The sequence below is a fragment of the Pinus tabuliformis genome, chromosome 6 (genome assembly GCF_031772625.1).
Source record: "Pinus tabuliformis cultivar Carrire ecotype Pingquan chromosome 6, CPIR1, whole genome shotgun sequence".
Lineage (NCBI taxonomy): Eukaryota > Viridiplantae > Streptophyta > Pinopsida > Pinales > Pinaceae > Pinus > Pinus tabuliformis.
This window is the reverse complement of record NC_142292.1, coordinates 1859663-1883855: the sequence shown is the minus strand read 5'-3', so window position 1 is coordinate 1883855 and position 24193 is coordinate 1859663. Positions and strand designations below refer to the sequence as shown.

At 36.8% G+C, this 24193-nt stretch overlaps 1 pseudogene; it reads left to right on the top strand.

Moving 5' to 3' along the window:
- Nucleotides 1-9151: 9151 nt before the first annotated feature.
- The window catches only part of LOC149256904 (glutamate synthase 1 [NADH], chloroplastic-like), a 32851-nt pseudogene continuing 17809 nt past the window's right edge, over nucleotides 9152-24193 (top strand).

Sequence of the window (24193 nt, the reverse complement as noted above, 5' to 3'; positions counted from 1 at the left end):
GATAAATTTCCCATTCCTATCATTTATGAATTATTGGATGAATTGCATGGATCAATTTACTTCACCAAGCTATTTCTTCATTCAGGATATCATCAAATCAGAGTGAAGACTGAAGACATTCTGAAAACAACATTTAGAACTCATGAGGGTCATTATGAATTTTTGGTCATGCCTTTTGGCCTTACCAATGCACCTTCTACATTTCAAGGTTTGATGAATTCCATTTTCAAACCATTCCTTAGAAAATTTGTGTTAGTATTTTTTGATGATGTACTAATCTACAGCAAGTCTTGGAAGGATCATGTTGAAATTGTTGATAGGGTGCTCAAACTATTGGAGGAGAAACAATTATATGCAAAAATCTCCAAATGTTTCTTTGGAGTACAAGAGGTGGAATATCTGGGTCATATTGTATCTCATGAAGATGTTAAGGTAGAACCTAGAAAAATTAAATCCATTAAGGAATGGAAAATCCCCACATCCATAAAGAATTTATGGGGATTTCTCGGGTTGATAGAGTATTATCACAAGTTTGTTAAGAATTATGGGAGAATAGCAGCACCTCAAACAACATTATTGAAGAAAGATGCATTTTCATGGACTCCAGAAGCAACAAAGGCCTTCGAAAATCTTAAAGAGGCGATGTGCCAAGCACCGGTCTTAGCTACGTCAGACTTCACAAAAACCTTTATTATGGAATGTGATGCTTCAGGAAATGGAATTGGTGTTGTTTTAATGCAAGATGAAAGACCCATTTCTTTTTAAAGTCGTCCAATCAAGGGAAAGTATTTACACAAAGCTATTTATGAGAAGGAAATGTTGGAAATACTACATGCACTTAAGAAATGACGACCCTACCTAATGGGAAGACACTTCAAGGTAAAAATAGATCATGATAGGCTTAAATACTTTTTAGAACAAAGATTATCCTATGAAGAGCAATAAAAAGGGGTCACAAAGATGTTGGGTTATGACTTTGAAATCATCTACAAAAAAGGGAAGCAAAATGTTGTGGCAGATGCACTCTCAAGAAAGGATGAGGATGTGGAAGCATTGTTGTGCGCCATTTCTATTATCCAACCAAATTGGATAAATGAAGCAAGGGAGGAATGGAATAATGATGAAGAAGTATGGGCACTCATTCGAAAGATACAACACGATTCCAATACGTCTGATACATTTAGTTGGAAAAATGATTCGTTATGGTACAAAGAATGCTTATACCTATGTAAGAATTCCAAAATCAAACAAAAGATTCTTATGGAATTGCACACTTCTCCCTTAGGAGGGTGCTCGCGATTTTTAAAAACTTACCACAAGGTTAAGAAGGAATTTTTTTTGGATGGACTTAAATCAGATATTCAAAAGTTTGTGGTGGAATGTTTGGTTTACCAATAAAATAAAGTTGAAACAATTGAGACCCCAGGTCTATTACAACCTTTATCCATTCCAAGCCAACGTTGGGAGGAGGTTTCAATGGATTTTGTCACAGGTTTACCCAAGTCCGAAGGAAAGAGTGTCATCATGGTCGTAGTTGACAGACTTACCAAGTATGCACACTTTTGTGCATTATCACATCCATTTAAAGCCAATACAGTTTCTACTGCATTTATGGAAACAATTCAAAAGCTACATGGAAACCCAAAGATTATTGTATGTGACAGAGATCCCATTTTCACTAGAAATTGTTGGACAAAATTATTTGCTTGTCTCAGTACTCAGTTAGTTCATAGCTCATCTTATCATCCTCAATTTGATGTGAAAACTGATATAGTAAACAAATGTTTGGAAGGATATGTTCATTGCTTCATATCTGATAAACATACACAATGGGTCAAATGGTTGCCTCTAGCTGAATGGTGGTATAACACTTCCTTCCATACTATAGCAAAAATTACCCCATTTATGGAACTTTATGGATATCATCCACCATCCATCACATCATATTTAAGAGAAAATTATAAGGTTCAAGCAGTGGAACATCACATCGAGCATCAACAACAAGTTCTCCAACTCTTAAAGGATAACCTCATGTTGGTGCAGAATAGAATGAAACAACATGCATATCAACATCACAGCGAAAGAAGTTTTGATGTAGGTGACTGGGTATTCCTACGGCTACAACCATATAAACAAATGTCCCTCAAGCAAGCTAACAAAGATAATAAATTATCACCAAAGTATTATGGTCCATACAAGGTGTTGCAAAAGATTGGTACTATGGCATACAAATTGGAGCTTCCTACAGCTTCCCAGGTGCACCCAATTTTCCATGTTTCATGTTTAAAGAAGGTTATAGGTGACAAGCTCCCAGTTCAAAAAATATTGCCATAACTTGACGATGAAGGAAAAATCATATTGTAACTAGAAGCAGTCACAGAAACAAGAACTAAACAACTACGAAATCGATCAATTTCGGAGTATCTCATCAAGTGGAAGAACTTATCCATATTCCACATGGGAGGATGAGAATTTTATACAGACGCATCTAGAGCTACTCAAGCATTGAGGACAACACTTTTTGAAAGGAAAGGGGCATGTTAGGCCCCTATAATACTAGTGATTCCCCCATTACTATTGTCATTGTATCCCTTATTGTTATTATTACGCCCCTATTGTCCCCATATTGTTATTAGTATGCCCCATAGGAACCTACTATTGTTATTTTTGTGCCCTTATGTTATTGCTGTTATGTCGGCTTGATTATATTGTGACCCCTTAGACTCCTATATATAGAAGGGAGGTTTAGTCATTTGTATCATCCAAGAATTATTCATTTGTGTAATTTAAAGGAGGTTGCCCCCTCGAAGAGGCTGAATTCTAAGGCATTGATCTATCTTTTCTATCTTTTTATGAGCTGGTTTCCTAACAGAAGATATACCGTTTTAAAGGTGTAAAAAGTAGATGATACTTCACAATATGAAGGATGATGTGAACCATCGTTTCCCCCTTGTGGGGGTTGGGGTTGGTTTGCAATAATATACTACTTCTACTCAGCAGGGAAGGGATTGTTTAGGACCGAAGGGGCTCGGCAAGTGTCCTTTTGAGCAAAGAAATCTTTGAATTCGTGGAAATGCGTACAATGATGTGTCATATGGTCTTCCACACAGATTTTATAAGGTAACTTGGCAAGTTTTTCCTTACCACTATTAGGAGGCGCAACAACTTTCTTCTTTGGGTTGTAATTCTTCGTTGACTGCTCTTCAGAAGGAATGATCTTTTTCTTATTCTTCTTATTCTTACCACCGGGTTTTTCTGTAGATTGCACAGAGTTTATGGCGACAGTAGGAATAGCAGTCGATTGGGTAGTGGAGTTAACTAACAACTTGGCAATGTGACCACTAAGTTTTTTTACACTAGCCCTGGAAGTAGCGCCAATAATACCATCGGCCTGTGCACTGGGTTGTTGAGTAGCAGGAGCATCGAAGTTTCTAGGGGCATTGGGAATGATGTTGTATCTCTGTATTAGATGCAGCTAATATGACAATCTTCCAAGGATCTCAGGAAGATCCTTGAGGGTATCTCCATCACCAAACACGCGTGCATTAATCCCTATAGAAAATGTGGTTTGTTTTCTATTATAAATAAGTAATTTGTAAGTAGAGGAAAACCTGGTAAGTGAAGTGGGTAGTGTCATATCTCCCACGAGGTTTTATTTCTCAGAAAAGTGGAAGGTATGGAAATGTTGATAAGTGGTTGAGTCGTCATGGCTATTAAGTTGGTTTATTGATCACATGTAAAAAATGTTTAAATGGTGTTCCACCTCTTCATAGGTCAAAGGAATCCTCCCGTGACTCTTATAGATTAACAACGGAATATGTCTTAAATATGATGGAATACAAGCTCATAAAGGATGAAGTGATTTTTCATCTATTTTTCTAGATAGAAGATTCATGAAGATGTTGATCTTGATGAATAAGATTCTTTACCTTTTTATTGATTTATTTTTTCAAGAGATTCATATTGGCTTAAGTTCAAAATGTATATGGTGATTGTTTCTAGAAAAATTGTTTAGGGTAATAAAGATGTTGAGGAATTGATTTGCATAGAAGGATAATTTAGATCTAAGTGGCCTAGAGGAGAAACCCAATGGAAACATATATTATTTGGATAAATGTGACCACAATTAACCTTTTTCATCTCATTTCAAATTGGGAATAATGTTTAGTTGGATTTGTGATCAAGAAGTTACATATAAGGTAGGACATGAATATGGAAACATATGATCGGATCCCAACACCTACATTTGATATGGATATTTGGCTATTTACATTTAATTTTTTCTTGTTCCTTAGTATAATTTGGAGGCTATTAACCCCACCTTTACCCATCCTAGGTAATCAATTTCATTGCTTTGTCTATGTCATTATTATTTCCCCAATCGTTATATTTTCAGTGTTCAAAATTAAATATAGCTATCCTTTACTATTTCTACATTTGTTTCTTTGTTAAATGAAATAGGTGTTAGTTAATAAAAATTAAAATGTAGAGTGTATCCACCCATGTGATGTTGAAATATCTGTTGGGTAGTGGGTACAAATAAGTGCAATATATAAGCTAGAAAACACAAGCCATAATCTTGGCTATAATAGTGTAATATGTGATATTGAGAATTCTTGTAACATATAAGGGTGAGGTTTCATATCCCACCTTTCAATTTTCATAGTTCAATTTAGGATGATTTTTTTGCATGTGACCTAAGTCTGGATTATGTTAATGCCAAAGTTCCCTCTGAAGTTTTAAATAGGAAATGTTTCGAACTTGAAGTTTTGGTCATACCATTTGATATCAAATCCTTGGCTATTGTGGTGATACCTACAATACTCTATGGTTTTAAAGTATGGGTGTTTAGTTCAAGAAAAAGTTGGCTTACATGGAGGAGGCTGACAAAATCATGCTTGAGTTGATAATGAGTTGAACAATCAATTTCCTATTGTGTTCACACAAACTTTTGTGTTGTTGCATCTTTTCTCTAGATACAATATATATCTTATTCACATATGAACAATTTCATGGGAGACAATTGTTCAGAAACATAGGTTTCTAGTAGTTTATTGAATTTACAAATTATCTCGTGGGTGCGTTGAGCCTAATGAGTTTTGGTTCTTTGTAAAATGATTTTCTTTGTAGATTACTTATATCCTTGTAATTTTACAATATATACACCACAATGATATCCTTTAAACATAAATGAGATTAATGTGTCCATTAAGGATGAAAGTTATTGGGATTTCATTTACGCCCTATAGGTTGCTCCTTCAAGGCCACTTAGCTCTAGACAGGGGTATTGTAAAAAAAAAATCACATTTCGGCTTTGAAGTTATTCTTGGCTTCCTTTGACAACTTTGGTTTCGTTGCTTCAAACTCCTCGACTGGAAGACTATTATTCTTGGTCTATCAATTATTTCTACAAGTTTTGATCTAAAGAGAGATTGTTGAGATCAAATGACCATATTGATTTTCCAATATTTTCCGAGTCTACTACTTGGAATCACTGGCCATGGATTGTCCTAGAAAACCCTAAATATGTTCCTCAAACCAATACTAAAGCCTCTAATGGTTTATGAATTATATGTAGACTAGTTGGAAAAACGTAATTGGAAAAATGGTGGCATCGTAACCTAATAGATTACATTATATGATGACATTAGAAGAACAAGGTCTTTAAGAAAAAATATTTTCTAAATACACAATCACAAAGATGCCTTGCAAGTGATACATACCAATTGTACAAACTCATTCCTATGGAATCTTACACCACTAACCACTACTTTATCTAATATCATGTTGCACATGATCTCCTTTTTAACAACAATAAGCTTAGGTCGCAACATTTCAAAGTTCATATAGATATCTAAATGTTGATCTCTTATTTGGTTCCCACATGTATTTTGTCTACTATACATATGTTCTTATGTTATACTTATGTTGTTTTGTTGCTTTATATTATTTTTGGCACTTTCTAGGAGTTGCACTAGCACTCCCACATTGTATTCATGTTGGTTGTACTCTTCATTCCCATTGCCCTATTTTTGTGGTCATTTGTTGGACATTAGTAACATTATATTATCTTATATTAGAATTGAAAAATTTCATGATTACCTTATATGTAGATTCCAATTTACTTCTTTTGGAATAGAGTCTACTATTTACCTCCTTTAATTATAGTCAGCCATTTATTATGCATTTTTAAGTCCCATAGTGTTTGCTTTCAATGTAACTCTTAGTGCCATTAACCTACTTTGTGTTCATTTGTTAGACACTATTAAAATACTCTCCAAGTACACTATAAAATGAGTTTTCAAGGGTATAAATTATGAAGTGAAGATTTTCCAAGGAAAAATATGTCCAAGAGGGCTTCAGTGCTCATTAATCTGCATCCTTTACTGCATAGGTAGACTGATTTGAGGTTATTGCCACAGGAAATTATTTCAAATGATGCCCAGAATTGGATGAAATGCTTCTCTACTACCCTTTTCATGCCCAAAATTGAAATGAAAGGGGTTTTAATGGACAAACAAGTGTAGATGCCTAGCCTTAGGGGAACACAACACCTCTATCCCAGGCTTGGCTTGTATGAAGTAGGCTTTCTTTTATAAATCCAAATATCATAGGCTTGCTTGTTTGGAGTAGGATTTCTTTTATAAATACCAATGAATGATGTATTTACCGGTAAGGTGGAAAGGTTCAACAAGGAATTCTTTCATCCATATTTCTCTATTTAGGTTTAGCTCTGCACTTATGATTAGGTGTCATTGTTTTGGCATTTTCTCAAACTATAATGTTTATGAACCAAAATTGAATGCATTAACATCAAAGTGTTACCCATGTCATGGGGAAAATAACATAGTTTTGGAAAGTAGTAGAAACTATATAAATGACAAAAAAAGATGTTATGTGGAGGACAAAAGTTCAAGCATATCCAAAAATATATTTTCTATTGTCTCAAGTTGTAAAAAAAATTTGGTCAAATTGTAAAAGGGAGTGTCTATGGTTTGGAAGAATTCCTTAGGTAGAAAAGATTCAATCACCACATATGGTGAGAATATGATTTGTTCTGGTGGTATGTGGACTTACACGTATCTTGCAAGAACAAGTTAAGATTGAGAAAATTAGTGGGCATTAAAATTGTAGTTTTTGCAAAGTTATGAGTTCCTGACTTTAAACTCAACTAGTTTCTAAGAAGCATACTCTAGGGAAAGAGAGGATTGGAAAAATAGATATAAGAATGTTGAACAAGCATAGAAGTACCAAAACATAATTGATAAGACATTGGAACATTTCACCTTCCTCATAATTGGAACATTGATAATTTTACCTTCCTCATTTTCTCCACCTTTCATGGTTTGTTCATTTTACCAATATTTGGTATGTAAGGCCTTTCTTTTTCTACTGGAAAAGAAGATAAAATTTTCCACTAGATTTTAATTAATTACTTTTACTAACAGGTATAATTAAACATTAAGGGAAACAATTAGCATTTGCAAGGAGTCATTTTCTCCACCTTTCATGGTTTGTTCATTTTACCAATAGTTGGTATGTAAGGCCTTTCTTTTCCTACTGAAAAAGTAGATAAAATTGTCCCTGAGATTTTAAGTAATTTCCTTTACTAACAAGCATAATTAAACATTAAGGGAAAAAAATGGATTGACCGATGAATGATTTTTTATTCTCAGAGGTTCAGAAAACTTCACACTCTAGTGTTTTTTGAAATGATGGTATTCAATAGTGAAAGAAGTTGATGCATGATTATGTTGGTTATCATAAACATGGTGAGGTAGTTGCAATGACTACTTTAGTGAAGCGAGGAGCCACTAGTTTTTCCGAATAGGGAATCACCTGTGTGGGAAATTTACAGTTTTTATTACAAGCCTATTAGGAGGAAGGCTTGATTTAGAGATCAGTGAGAGAGATGTTCCAGCCACCAAAAGAGGTCCCAAACTGAAGGCATAAGTGGGTTTATATTGAGCACACGTTATTCTCCTGATGTTTTTATGATATCAAACAACATGTCCCATCCTTCCATGAAGGAATTCATGAAATATATCTACCATGCCCATGATATGAAGTCCATCTCACTCCAGTTCCTTCCTTTAAATTCTGCAGCAGTCACTGCAGACTCTAGAGATATGTGGATGTGGAGGGCTATGTGGATGCATTGTGTCTTGGACAGAGGAAGAGACCACAATCATGCTTTCTCATCAAATATTTGGAACTCTGAATGATTTTCTGATGTCATGTGCCTACTTCCATGTCCTTGCTTCCATAGAAAAGAATTCCATGGTTGTAATTAGAGCTGGTCACATGTGTAGAATGGGAGATTGACAAAGGTGACTCAGAGGTGGATTCCCCTGCAGTCTCTGAAATATTTGATATTGATCCATAATTCATCTAGAAAGAGTAACTTATATCTGCATTCCAATGAGTGGAGCAGGCGATGATGACTGGATAATGTTGTTGATCAGATGTCTCAGGTCTAAAGATCAAGTAGATAGAGAAGTGAGGGTATTGGGTTCAGATATCTTGTTTAACTTAATTTCCCAGAGTGGAAAAGGGTAGTCAATGTTAGTAGTAGAAGAATATGATATTTCTTCCTTAATTAAAGAACAAATACAACACAACTTCCTTAATATTTCCAAGGTTCATAGAAACATTAATCAATATTGTACTAACTGGTTGGTTAAGTATGGATGGTTCCTCTAGCTCTTTGGTAGCCAGAAGGATAGTGAGAGATTATGTTGTGGACAACAAAGGAACTAACTTTGTTTCCAATGCATTTTTAACTAGTGCTCTGATCAAGTGTAATTCCAATAGCACTTGCCAATTGTTGAGTTTTAGAGGTTGTCTTGTAGGCATGAGATCCTTGTCTTTAATAGTGAGTTCTGTGAACTTGATTTGTTCTATCAGTTGGACTGTGATTTTTGGGCTGGAAGGAAGTTCCAGCAATTAGTATGGCCATAAACTCTATGCCACCCTCTAAATGTAGAGTTGTTGTGAAAATGAAAACCATTGGTATTGCTTTGGGGATGGACTGCTTGCATTTGTATTTAATTAGGAGACAAATTATATTTAAGTAGAAAAAAGAGTCTTATGGTTTGGGTGTCATTGGTTTGGAGATAGGGTGCATTGTAGGGGAAGTTTGGGTACAAAGATGGGAGATGGGTATATAGTGTTCTGCAAGGCCTGGTTTGGGTCAAGTGGGAAATGGGCAGTTGTCTTCTCAGTGACCATGGTGATCGAGAGGAATATGATAGAAAAAGATAGTGAACTCATGTATCCTCAAGGAGTATATGTGAAATTCATCTCTAACAATATTTCCAAGGTATTTAGCTATGGAATTATGGTGTACTCTTCTGCATTCTTGTTGAATGCTATCTTTCCTGGAGTTCGCTGCAAGTGGGAAAACTTCCCATTTTGATATATTTTTGTAAAAAAACTTCATACCTTTTTTAACAAGAAGAAGAGTATTTATATTTCCTGATAAACCAGTTGTATGTATATGAGGATGATAATGAATCACTCATCTTGATCATTTTGTTGGTTTCTCCCATAAATGAACTTTCCTTTTCTAGCTTTTCACATAACTTCATTTCTATCTCTTTTTACTGCAAACATACACACTGATTTTGTCATGACATAGACACTACTTTTGTAATCTCAAAGACACTTATCACTATTAAAAACCCCATGAAATATTTTAAAACATCAATTACTTTATAAACTGTAGCCAATTTTTCAAAATTGTGTGGTTCAAACTTCTTTTCCTCTGTGTCCTGTGGTTCAAAATTTTAATTAAATTTGTCTTCATTCAGTGTCACTTGACACATCTTATCCAGGTCGCTCTAGAGACACACACAGGACAAAGAGGGCTTATGAAAGCTTGAAAATGAAAGTGATTTGAATGCCTTCGAACTAGGCCCAGAGCGTAGATCTCGTCATCCTGATCGTGGTGGTTTAAATAGTTCGTCAAACCGAGTCTGTATGTGAAATTTAGGAGCAATCAAATTTCAGGTTGACTTTGGTGACTAGGAAAGCTTTAGGATGCCACAATTTGGACAAAATCCGGCCACCGAATTCCGGCCAACCTGGGCTATATTCCAGGCGAATTTGTGGGCTGATTAATTTGTCTCCTTCAAACATTTTTCCAATTTTATAAGATGGCCAGCTTGTTGTTATATAAAACAAAATACCTATATCTATATATATATATATATATATATATATATATGTATATATATATGTATATATATATGTATATATATATATATATATATATATATATATATATATATATATATATATATATATATATATATATATATATATATATATAGATATGAAGTGGCGGGCCACCAACCCCACCACCCCAAAACTACATAACATAAAAAGATTAAATCAATTTGAGTCGATAGGCCACAACCCCCGCAGGACCTCCCGCAACCTTAAACATCATTTTAAATTTAAATGGCTCGACGGCCATTACCCTGTCGAGCCCTCCACATACTCCTGCACATCATATATATATATATATATATATATATATATATATATATATATATATATATATATATATATATATATATATATATAGATATATATATATATATATATATATATATATATATATATAGATATATATATATATATATATATATATATATATATATATATATATATATATATATAATATATATATATATATATATATATATATATATATATATATATATATATATATATATATATAGGGGTGGGCATGGGCAACCTCCGGTGGACCCAGCCCACACCAACCCCCCCCCCACAACCACCGTATGCCATGTTAATTAAGGAGGCCGGAGAGTACCGAGCCCGCGTCAGCCACCTGGGCTAGCCAGCCACCATTCGGCGGCCCCATGTCAGGCCTCATAAAACGGTACCAATGTACCATGCAACAACGCAACCCCAAATAAATGTGTCCAACTTTAAACAGTTAACACGCTAGTTCAAGGGATTACAGAAGGTATGTGACGGGCCGCCCAATGCGGACCCGACCCCCAAAATAACTTAATGCGGTTTCATAAAATGGGAGAAGGGTAAACATGGAGGAGGCAGGGTTGACCACTTGACCTCCTCCACCTAATGCAGAATTGGAACCAATCCACCAAACTGATTTCATTGATACCTCCGCCCAAAAAAATTATATAAGCCTTCATTTCACCAGTGCACTAAGGCAGCATGGAGGAACCAGGAGCGGGCATAGAAATTGAGACAGATATCAATTTTTAATTAATTTTTAATGCAGATGGAACCATGACTGAGCGAAATTTCCAAGAGGGTGAAATTTTTGTAGTGTCCAAATTGGACAAATTTTATGTCCATCTTACACCTCTCAGCGACACGAACCCAATGGCACAGTCAGTTTCTTAATCTGAACAGCAGACGTGCATAGAAACTGGAGGAGGGAATCTTTAAGGAATCTAGGGGGAATCTAAAAAATTCCTTGAGCCCCAGATTGCCACTTTCTTAGAATTCAGAAATTTGACAGTCGATTTTGTACTATTCGATGCCACAAATCTGATGGTGCTTTCAGATTTTCCATTTTCTCATTTTAGTTTTTGGCCACTTTTCCTACTGGAGTGCAGGGGTCAGCATTCATGTGCGAGTAGTGATTTCCATGTGATTCGATGTCGTGAGATCGATGTTCTGAACAACTTCAGCAACTTGACATCTGCTTCTTCAGATGGAAACATGATGTGAGGTATATGCAGTGTGTTCATGTACTTCTTTTGCTATGCATTGTGCTGCACAAATCCCTATTTGATGTTTAATGTGGGATCTTGTTTCTTACTCGTTTTCATGATTCCTGCTTGATGTGATGTGGAATCATCTGTGTGATGTACTTGTTGTCATGATTCAACATGTTTTATTCGAGATCCCTTTTTCGTCATGTTGATGGGATACTCATCCATGTATGTTTTTCGTTGAGATCCCTTTTATGCCATGTTGGCAGGATGCTCATCATGCATGAGTTTGTGTCATACTAATAGGATCCTTTTGACTGAGAGTTGCTGTAGTGGAACATCTCTTAGAACCACTCCTGCGTGAGGGAATTTTTCTTGTATGATAAGGACATCACCTCTTATGTACATCATCACTATTGACAACACTTAATGCAGCGACCTACACCATCTTAACACTGGGGCCTGGAGTCGTAGTCCCTCCTGGACGAAATTTGTTATCAACGTCTTGAGTTTTATGTGTTGATGATTGTCATGTTCCTCTTCTTTACAGCATGCACATGTATTCACTTATGTTCTTTTAAAAATGCAATTTAACACAATCACGAAAGTAAAAGTTCTTGGAAGGGTCCTTTGTCACACCTGGACCTAAATCAAGTGGTATCAGAGCGGTCTTTGTGTGGATGTGAATTGCAAGCATGAACAATGGAACGTACACCGACAGAGGATGAAAAAGTGATGTACGAGACCATGCTCAAAATTTCCAAAAGGGTGGAAATAATGTATGAAACTCTACATAAAGAGACAGAGGAAAAGGAGTGATTGCAGCTTTAGTGGCGAACCACAGAAGAGGCCCTAGAAGAACTGAAGCACAACAACCAGAACCTTCAAACAGATAACACTGAATTGAAGATTCAGCTACATGAACAGAAATAGGAGAAACATAGTTTGCTATGACATCTGCAAGAAAAGGACGAGTCCTTGGAAAGGCTGTAGTGTGACCCAGGTGAGGTAAAAAATAATTCTCTAAATTCATGTATGTGTCGTGATATTGATTTCATTGTTTTCAAAAATCATACCACAGGAATTGGCTCCAAACTATTGAAGAAAATGGGGTATGAAGGAAAAGGATTGGGCATTAATTGCCAAGTCATTGTCAACACCATCAAAGTAAAACAATTACCCCATTAGACAAGACTTGGGTATGTCAAAAAGGAAGTTGGGGAATGTGCCGAGACAGTTAGAGAACCACCAACAACAGATGATGAACAACCCTCATTAGTTCTTTCCAAATAGACAAAGGAGGTAAAAGATGTTGATTTCCTTCCAGTTTTGTCTTCACATAGTATGCTTTCTATTGGAGATGTGGAGATCCCAATTACAGGGAAAAACATGAGGCTCCTTACCAGGATGAAGCACGAGAAGGAAGAAGAACTTGGTGTTAATAACCAAGGCATAAATCAACCATTGGAGGTTGTGTAGAGACATTAATTTACAGGCTTGAGATACGCCAAGGGAGAATGTTCAAAGGTGTCAGATTCTTCCGAGACATCATCGAAATCATCGAGGAAAGAGAATGATGGGAACACACCCCCATCATCCCATGGCAGTAACCATTATAGGGAAAGAGTTGAGGCAAGCTCTCATCATCATACTTACACCAAAGACAACAAGGAAATGTATAACTAGTTTCGATATTCAAATCTTCATTTCGGTTATAATAATGTTGTTAGAGATGAACGTAAAACATGGAATTGAAAAACATGTACCTTTCGTGGATTACATAACCATACATTTTCTAAGTGTTGGAAAAGAATGGCAACACAAAAAATGATGAGGCATGAAAGACCCTCTCAACAGCAGGCAATGAAACATGTTAAACAAATATGGAGTAAGAAGACCTATTGCAATCATTGCGACAAAAGTGGCCATCAAAGAGCCACTTGTTGGAGGCTCCATCGAAATCAGTGCCTTAAAGACAAAGCGTCGGCGCATGAACCAGGTGAAACAATTGTTTAACCATCGAATGTGCCACAAGGTGGTGACCCATTCACAACGATAATTGAAAAATGGTTTCTAGATATGCTAGCGTGTCATGGTCATGATTTTGTAAATCATTTGTTGCATTTTAAAATGTAAAGGTGATGATGTGTTTTCTATCACTTGTTCAGCAACAATGATGTCTGGTCTTATTTTGGGTGCATGATAAACTATGAAAGTAATGTCGTGTTTCCATCACTTGTCAAAGCAAATAGAGTTTGGCCTTATCTTTGTAAATCATGTGTTGTAGTGATGATGTGTTTTCCATCACTTGTAGAAGAAACAAAGATATGTTAACCTTGTTTTCGTAGCTGGGGTATTGTGTCCATCTTGATGTAAACTTGACCCCCGAGTATGTGTTATAATATCATGGCAAGTGTGGGATGCTTGGGTCATTAATTGGTCATGAAATTCAAGAATGTAATTTGAAAAACAATTCACTACAGGTTGTAGAGGTTGTAGGTGTCAGCTCATCGCTTAAGGCTCTAAAGAACAAAGGTGAAGGAGAGGGAAGTGAGACCTTTCAGGATTCTTGTGATGCAAACAAGGTGCAGAGAAGTTGTAGCTTATTTTTTCATGCTTTTGGAGGACCAAAATCTCATCAGTGGGGAGGATTGATCTAGGTGGCTTTAGAGACACACATAGGACAAAGAGGGCTTATGAAAGCTCGAAACTCAAAGTGATTAGAATGCTTTCGAACTAGGACCAGAGTGTAGATCTCGTCGTCCTAATCGTGGTGGTATGAACAATTCATCAAATCGAGTCTGTATGCGAAAGTTAGGAGCAGTCAATGTTCAGGTTGACTTTGGTGACTAGGCAGGCTTAAGGAGGCCGCAATTTCGACAAAATATGGCCACCGGATTTTTGCCAACCTGGCTAGATTCCGGGCGAATTTGTGGCCTGATTAATTTGTCTCCTTCGGTCATTTTTGCAATTTTCAAAAATGGCCAGCTTGTTATTATATAAAACAAGAAAAAAGATATATGAAGTGGCGGGCCACCACCCCCACCGCCCCAAACTACATACATAAAATGATTAAATAAAATCGGACCGATAGGCCGTGACCCTCGCCGGCCCTCTCGCAACCTTAAACATCATTTTAACTTTAAATGGCTCGACAGCCATTACCCCGCCGAGCCCTCCACATAATTTCACACATTATATATATATATATATATATATATATATATATATATATATATATATATATATATATATATATCTATATATCTATATATCTATATATATATATATATATATATCTATATATATATATATATATATATATATATATATATAGATATAGATATAGATATATATAGATATATATATATATATATATATATATATATATATATATATATATAGATATTGGGGTGGGCACGAGCCACCTCCGATGGGCCCGTCCCACACCCCCCCCCCCCCCCCCCCCGCCCCACAACCACCATATGCCATGTTAATTAAGGAGGTCGGCGGGTATGGATCTCACGCCAACCATGTGGGCTGGCCCGCCACCATGCGGCGGCCCCATGTCAGGCCTCATAAAACAGTACCAATGTACCATGCAACAACGCAACCCCAAATAAATGCGCCCAACCTTAAACAGTTAACACACCAGTTCAAGGGGTTACGGAGGGTATGGGGTGGGCCGCCCAATGCAGACCCGACCCCCAAAATACCTTAATGCAGTTTCATAAAACGAAAGAAGGTTAAACATGGAGGAGGCAGGGTTTGACCACCTGACCTCCTCCACCTAATGCAGAATTCTTACCAATCCACCCAATTGGTTTCATTGATACCTCCGCCCGAAAAATTTATATAAGCCTTCATTTCACCAGTGCGCTGGGGCAGCATGGAGGAACCATGAGCAGGCATGGAAATCGAGATGGATATTAATTTTTAATTAATTTTTAATGTAGGTGCAACTATGACTAAGTGAAATTTCTAGGAGGGTGGAATTTTTGCAGTGTCCAAATTGGACAAATTTTATGTCGATATTACACCTCTCAGCGGCATAAACCCAATGGCACGGTCTGTTTCCTCATCCGAGCAGCATATTTGTAGAAGACCCGGAGGAGGGAATATTTGAGGAATCTAGGGGGAATCTAAAATACTCCTTGAGCCCCAGATTGCCACTTTCTTAGAATTCAGAAATTTGACAGTCGATTTCAAACTATTCGATGCCACAAAACTGATGGTGTGTTCAAATTTTCAATTTGCTCATTTCATTTTTCGACCACTTTTCTAAGTGGAGTGCAGGTGGCAACATTCATGTGCGAGCAGTCATTTCCATGTGATTTGATGTTGTGAGATCGATGGTCTAAACAGCTTCAGTAACTTGACATCCACTTCTTCAGATGGCCATAGGATGTGAGCTATATGCAGTGTGTTCATGTACTTCTTTTGTTATGAATTGTGCTGCACAAATCCCTGTTTGATGTTTGATGGGGGATCTCTTTTCTTACTCATTTTCATGATTCCTGGTTGATGTGATGCGGAATCATATGTGTGATGTACTTGTTGTCATGATTCGTCATGTTTTATTCGAGATCCCTTTGTAGTCATGTTGATGGGATACTCATGTTGTCGCCATGTAGTTTTGCATTGAGATCCCTTTTATGCCATGTTGGCAGGATGCTCATCATGCATGAGTTTCTGTCATACTGATAGGAGTCCTCTTGACTGAGAGTTCCTATAGCGGAACATCTCTTGGAGCCACTCCTGCGTGAGGGTATTTTCCTTGTATGATAATGACATCACCTCTTATGTACATCATCACTATTGACAACACTTAATGTAGTGGCCTACACCATCTTGACACCGTGGCCCAGAGACGTAGTCCCTCTTGGACGAACTCCATTGTCAACGTGTTGAGTTTTATGTGTTGATTATTGTCATGTTCCTCTTCTTTACAACATGCACATGTATTCATTTATGTTCTTTTAAAAATGTAATTTAACGCATCACGAAAGTAAAAGGTCTTGGAAGGGTCCTTTGTCACACCCAGACCTGGATCAACATCAAATATGCTCTGTTACTTCTCTATTGTGTGCCTGAGCTTCCCAAAATTATGTCCACTCTTATCAAGTTTCAAGTTCTATAGGATGACTAGAAAATTTGTGCATTCATATGTATATGCACCCAGAAGTTTGAGAATTCCATCTATGATGGAGGCTGCTCCATTGGCCATTTGACAACTTCTCATTTTTATTTTCTTTAGACATGAAGGAACTTCACAAATGATACTAGTGGAAGTTTGGGATAGCACATATTCTGAGATAAGATCATGATTTTTAGTTATTGCCAAGAAATGTTGTTAGGCTTAGTATGTTTTGTGCATGGTATACTTTCAGGCATGCATGTGAAGGCTCCTTCCTACATTAGACTGGATATTTTCTATTAACATTTATTTTAAATGTTCCTCTATAGGGTGCAAAGCCTGGTGAGGGTGGTGAAATTCATGGCCATAAAGCCATTGGTGATATTGTTGTTACAAGAAACTCAACTACTGATGTGGGGCTTATTAGCCCTCCACATCATGATATTTATTTCGTTGAAGATATAGCACAACTTATTTATGATTTTAAGGAAATTATAGAGTAATGACTTAAAGGAATAATTTTTGTTTTACTTTTTAAAGAATATGTATGCATTTTTCTATTATGAAATATTTTATTTTTATTCAATTCTTACAATGATCTAAGAATTTGGCAAGCCTTGAGATATCCTAGAGGGAGACGGGTTGGGAATTCCAGTTGAAGATTAAAAGGCTTTGTTCTTGAAATTTATATGTAGTTATATAAACCAATCTGGGCAAAATGTGTTTCATAATTTATGCTTAAATAATAGTAGGGCCATTTTTTTGACATGAAATGTATAGGCATAACTTTCATCTAAAATGTAGACTATAATTTGATGTTCCTATTCTGGATGTCTAGAATTTGGAGGCTTCTTTGAGTATTATATTTCTTCCCAATTCCTGTTTTCTTGAACCACACACAATTTCCAATGTTTATTAGCCTGAATAATGAAATGTACAACTCCTAAAAGGACCATCAACCAAAGTTGGTCAAAACCATCTACCTTCCTCTGAACCAAACATTGGGGGCCTTTTCATGTTGTAAGGTTTCATGTTAAAGATATGAGGTTTGCAGTGCTAGAAGGTGACAAATATGTATGTTAGGTCCCTATAATACTAGTGATTCCCCCATTACTATTGTCATTGTATCCCTTATTGTTATTGTTGTGCCCCAATTGTCCCCATATTGTTATTATTGTGCCCCATAGAAGCCCACTATTGTTATTTTTATGCCCTTATATTAGTATTGTTAGGTCGGTTTTGGTTATATTGTGACCTCTTAGACTCCTATATATAGAAAGGAGGTCTTTTCATTTGTATCATCTAAGAATTGCTCATTTGTGTAATGTAAAGGAGGCTGCCCCCTCAAAGACGCTGAATTCTAAGGCGTTTATCTCTCTTCTCTATCTTATTGTGCATTGGTTTCATAACATTTGGTATCAGAGCTTGGATTCACTATTTTGATGGATTTTGCTGCAAAATCCTAATCCAGAAGCTAGAATGAGCATAAAGATGGTCTCGAAAGTTGGAGATGGAGTTATAGCAAGTGGTGTAGTAAAGGGCCATGCAAATCATGTATTTATTTCAGGACATGATGGTGGTACTGGAGCATCTCGCTGGATAAGAATAAAAAATGCTGGGCTACCATGGAAACTTGGGCTAGCAGAGACTCAACAGAGATTGGTGGCTAATGACTTGCATGGTCATACAGTTCTACAAATAGATGGTCAATTGAAAATAGGAAGAGATGTTGTCATAGTTGCTCTCCTTGGTGCAGAAGAGTTTGATTTTAGTACATCACCCCTTATCAGTCTAGGTTGCATCATGATGCACAAATGTCACAAAAGCACATGTCTGGTTGGTATTGCTACTCAGGATCCTATTTTAAGGGAAAAAATTGCAAGAGAACCGAAACATGTCATTAATTTCTTCTTCATGCTTGCCGAAGACGTTTGTGAACTTATGTTTCAAATGGGTTTAAACTTTGTAAAGGAGATGGTCAGTAATGCAAATATGCTAGATATGGATAAATAAGTTATAGATAGTAATGAGAAGCTTTAAAATATTGATCTTTCTTTGCTACTTGAGCTTGCAGTGGAGATTCTCCCAGAAGTTGCTCAATATTATGTTCATGGCCAATATTATGGTCTAGATATGGCCTTGGACCAAAAGTTGATCACGATTTCAAAGGAAGCTCTAGAGAAAGGTATACCTGCTTACATGGATATTCCCATAAGGAATGTCAATAGATCTTTTGGTACAATTCATAGCCATGAAATTACAAAAGGATACAATATGACAAGTTTTCCCATAGACACGTTTCTTGTAAAATAACAGGCAATGCGTGTCAGATCCTTGGGGTATTCCTTTGTTCAGGTGTTACCCTAGAGTTGGAAGGCGACATAAGTGATTATGTTTGTAAGGGTTTATCAAGAGATAAGATCATGGTTTACCATCCTAGAAGAAGCTATTTGGCTCCTAAAAAAAACATTGTCATTGGGAATGTTTCTCTAACGGGGAAACACATTGAGAAGCGTACTTCAATGGAATGACAGTAGAGAGGTTGTGTGTGAGGAATTCAGGTGAGAAAGTAGTGGTTGAAAGAGTAGGAGATTATGGATGTGAATACATGGCTGGTGGAATTTTGGTCATATCACTAGAGAAATTAGGAGGAATTTTGCAGTTGGAATGAGTGGAGGTATATCCTATGCTCTTAATCTTGATGAAAAATTTGATTCAAGATGCAATCTGGAGTTCGTAGAACTTGAAAATGTTGAAGAGGAAGATGATGTCATGACACTGGAAATGATGATACAATAGTACCAACATCACTCTAATATTTAGCTGTAAAGAGAAGTCTGTAGTGATTTTGAATCTTTCCTCCCAAAGTTTGTGAAAGTATTCCCACAATACTATAAAAGAGTGTTCCAAGAAATGAAGGCTAGGAACATTTTGAAGGAAGCAGAGGAGGCTGACTGGACGAAGAAATATTCCTTTAAGGAATTAAAGAGGATAGAAAAATTTCTTCAAATCAACATAAAAAAATGGCATTGTTTGCAAGGTACATTTTTGATCCAGGAATCGTTTACTTATAGATGTATGGAAAGAATCACATGTGAAAATTGTAGCTTAACACAGAAATTTAATGTGCACACAAGAAAATAAGAAGGAACACAAAGGCATGAAAAGAAGACAACAAGACTTGATAATGGAGTTCATCCAACTCGAACTACGTCTCCGGGCCCTGCTCGATCAATGGGGAGGCCTTCATTCATTAAATGGCATGAAAAGAAGAGAATTACAATCATCAGTTACATAAAAGGTGGCTTATACCTCCATTCTGGAAAATGGCTGTGAAATGGAGAACTCAGATGGAGAAATGGACAGTACCACTGCATATGTGGCATTGAGAGGGGTTGAAAACATATAAGATTTGTCTAATTCAGACAAAATGCACTATTGGCCTTCCTGCGCTACTCCTGCCTCGAACTGTGTGCTGAAAATCCTCTCTCTTGTACTTTTTCCAATCATTGGCCTTTTATAATGTCCTATTTGTTACAAGCACACTTAAATCGGGGGTCAACGTTGTTTATAATAGAAGTTGTTCAAAAAAACCCTGAAATAGTTATTTTCTGCTCAAAAGTGATAACACATAGAAAACACTGAAAAACCGAAAACCTAGACTTCAAATTTCCTTAAATTGGGCTTATGGACCCATCAGGTCTGCACTATATCACAACCGCATATTGCTAATGTCAATGGCCCTGCATATCGGGGGATCTTCAATCGTTGATATGCTGATTAGATCTGGACCGTTGATCTGTTCCTTGATCAGACGGTCTAGATTACATCACTATCGCTATCGCATCGCCCCTTGGTATCTGGGATTGCCGATCTCTCGACCGCCGATTTAATCCTAGTCATTGATCTATTTCCGATCCGACGGTTGAGATCACACGTCGCTGATCGCTATCGCATATCGCAATCGCTACGACCAGAGGTCCTGCCTTTGGTATCCGCCAACGCCGATATCGACAATCGCATATCACTGGTTCTAAAGGCCTGATATCGCAACTAGTATGCCCCTGTCTCCGATTAATCAGAGATTGTTAATCGGGGTTCCCATCCGCCTGCCTTAAGTCCACCCCTTTGGGCCCTCCGATTGTGATTTGCCTCATAAGGCTTTTAGACCCATTTTTTAGAGGAAAAGCCTCCTTTTTTCAAAGGAACCAAGGCAAATCTTTTCACGATAACTTCATCATCTAGACTCGGATTGGAGTGTCGTTCACACCTCCACGATCAGGATGAAGATATCTATGCTATGGCCCTAGGTCGACATCATTTTGAACACTTTGATTTTCGAGCATTCATAACCCACTTTGTCCTGTGTGTCTTTCTAGAGCCACCTGGATCAATCCTCCCCACTGAGGAGCTTTTGGTCCTCCAAAAGCATGAAAAATCATCTGCAACTCTCTCTGTACCCTGTCTGCATCACAAGTGTCCTGAAAAGGTCTCGCTTCCATCTCCTTCACCTTTGTTCTTCGGAGCCTTAAGCGACGAGCCGACACCTGCTACTTCTACAACCTGTAGTACATTGTTTTGCAAATTACATGCTTTGAATGACATGACCAACTAATGACCCAAAATGTCCCATACTTGCCATGAGTTTATAACACATACTCAGTGGTCAAGTTTACAACAAGATGGACATAATATCCCACCTATGACAACAAGGCCAACACACCATTGTTGCTTCAAAAAGTGATGGAAAACACATCATCACTGCAACACATGATTTACATACATAAGGCCAAACACTATTGTTTTGACAAGTGATGGAAACATAACATCACTTTCAGAGTTTTAACATGCAACTCAAAGTATGACTCAAAACATGACCAGACATCATTATTGTTGACCAAGTGATGAAAACACATCATCACTTTTACATTTTAAAATGCAACAAATGATTTGAAAAATAATGACCATGAAACAACAACATGTCTAGAAACCATTTTTCACTTATCAAGGTGAATGGGTCACCTCCTTGTGGCAATTTTGCTTGTCGAACAACTGCTCTTCCTAGTTCACGCACTGACGCTTTATTTTTAAGGCACTGCTCTGGATGGAGCCTCCAGCAAGTGGCTCTTTGATGGTTATTTCTGTCGCAATGACTGCAGTAGGTTTTCTTCCTCTATATTTGCTTAACTTGTTTCTTTTCATGTTGTCAAGAGGGTTTTTCACGCCTCATGAGTGCTGCCATTCTTTTCCAACGCTTAGAAAAGTTATGGTTAGGTATACCACAAAAGGTACATGTTTTTCGATGTCTTGGTCTTTGTTCATTATTAATAACATTATCATAATAAAAATGAACATTCGAATATCGAATATGGTTATAACTTCCCTTGATGTCTCTGATGTCAGTATGGTGATGAGAGCTTGCCTCAGCTGTCTTCCTGCAATGGAAACTGCCATGGGATGATGGGGATGTTTCCCATCATTCTCTTTCCTTCACGATGCCTCGAATGAATCTGAAACCTTCAAGAACTCTCCTTTAGTGTATCTCGAGCCTGCAAATGGATTTTCATGCACAACCTCCAAAGGTGGAGTTATGCCTTGGTTATTAACACCAAGTTCTTCTTTCTCCTCGTGCCTCATCCTTGTAAGGAGCCTCATGTTTGTCCCTATAATTAGGATCTCTCCAGTCTAGTCTCTCTGTCACTGATCATGTTTTATAACACGTTTTTGGGACAAGTCTGTTTCAAACGTGGAGTCTGTTGGTCTAGAATAGAAGTCGTTTGAACGGAAGGTTCGACCGGCGCAACAAAACTCCAAAACTGGTCGTTTTCGTTCAAACTCAAAATACACATAAAACATTGTCGACTGCGCAGGAAGACCTTGGATTGGATTACGGAGATGAAGCATTAATCACAGCCGCAGGAAAAAAATGTACTCTTACACATAATGTTAATTCTAAATCACATGAAGGCACTAGTTCTATAAATGAGTCCCTTCCTAATGATCGAAAGAGAATTGAACTATTTCATATCAGAGTTGTTATAAATCATACTAAACTAGAAACTCTGTTTGATACTAGATCCCAAGCAAACTTAATTGCAGAATCCTTGGTAAAGAAACTCGGCTTAGAAACAAGACCACATCTGAAACCTTACCCGCTCGGATGGATACATGATAAAGAAAAACTGAATGTATGAAAGTAATGTAAAGTCAAATTTGTAATCACTTCTAAGCTAGTGGATGAAGTAGAACTGGATGTAATACCATTGGATATCTGTGGCATGGTGTTAGGGAGCCCATATCTGTATGATAGAAAGGCAGTCTTCTTTCGTCATGAAAACAAATACCAAAGGATAAAAGATGGCGTAGAATATATAGTAAGGGCTCATCAAAATAAAATCAATCCTAGCCTTGTAACCGCTGGACAAAAGAAAAGGCTGGTGAATTCCAGTAAGGGTTATCAATGCTTATGTTGTCATGTGTTGATAATTGTTATGTTCCTCTTCTTTTCTGCATGCAGATGTATTCATTAATGTTCTTTGAAAATGCAATTTAACACATCATGAAAGTAAAAGGTCTTGGAAAGGTCCTTCTTCACACCCGGCCCTGGATCAATTTTCATGTAGTTCAACTCATTTTTTGTTTATTTTAATTTCAATTGTATAACATGTATATCATCATAAAATATTAACTCCACTATATAAAATCCTTGAATCTTTCAAATGATTTGACAATCTCATCAAATATTAAGTTGTATAAATGTTGAGTGTGATGGCTTGGTCATGGAGCTAACATTTCTATCTAGTTTGCAACAAAGTGAATAGAAAGTGGTGGCACAAAGACCTAGAAAAATAGATAATGCAGTTAAGAACCATGGTTTTTTGATGTATGAGAGTGATATTCTTGCATATAAGATGTTGCAGCATAGATGAACGATTGGAAATAAGTGGTTGAGGAAAACAAGCTAGGGACATTACTAAAGACACAATCAGCTAGGTGTATGAATAGTGGAACCCACTTTTGTCATCAATTTAAAGTGCAAACATGATTTATTTGCCCCTAATTATTTATTAAAATAGCAAGTGAAACATAATGTAGTGATAAAATTCAAACTTCATATGTTATAATGTTATTTGAGTGTTTTCATTTTTGTATATTGCAAAGCTTCTTAATTACATTCCTTGTTCGTGTATATTTTTTGTTTTTCTAGATTGTTGATCTGAAAATGTGTGATCATCCTCTCATACTTTGCAAGCTTTTTAAATTATGACTTTAGTTCATAATTTATTCACATATGAATAATCAAATATTAATGAACTTAAAGATGAGAAATATTCAA